Here is a 469-nt window from a genome sequence, read left to right on the forward strand (position 1 = left end):
CTGCCCGGCTGGGGAACAGTGTGGCACAGCACTGACGGCTCGGAGGTGTTTTGGCAGGATGCTGCTGGATTGGGAGGAGTGTGGCATGGCTCGGGGAGCACCAGGACAGGCTGCTGACAGCTCAAGGGACAGGGGGACATAGGTTTGGGTACAGCAGGGCAGGTTGCTGCCAGCTCAGGGGACAGGGGACATGAGTTGGGGGACATCAGGGCAGGTTGCTGCCAGCTCAGGGGACAGGAGGACATGAGTTAGGGGACAGCAGGGCAGGGTGCTGGCAGCTCGGGAGGCACAAGGGCACAGCTCGGGGTGCAGCAGTCATGGGTGCCACCGGGTCCGAGGGGTAACGGGGCAAGGTGCTGCCATCCCGGGGGACCGGGTGCTGCCATCCCGGGGGACAGGGTGCTGCCGGCTGCGGGCGCAGGGGGCCGCCGGATCAAGGCGACGCGGGGCGGGCAGGTGCCCGGCCCGG

The sequence above is a fragment of the Charadrius vociferus genome, unplaced genomic scaffold (assembly GCF_000708025.1).
Source record: "Charadrius vociferus isolate BGI_N301 unplaced genomic scaffold, ASM70802v2 scaffold1020, whole genome shotgun sequence".
Taxonomy (NCBI): Eukaryota; Metazoa; Chordata; class Aves; order Charadriiformes; family Charadriidae; genus Charadrius; species Charadrius vociferus.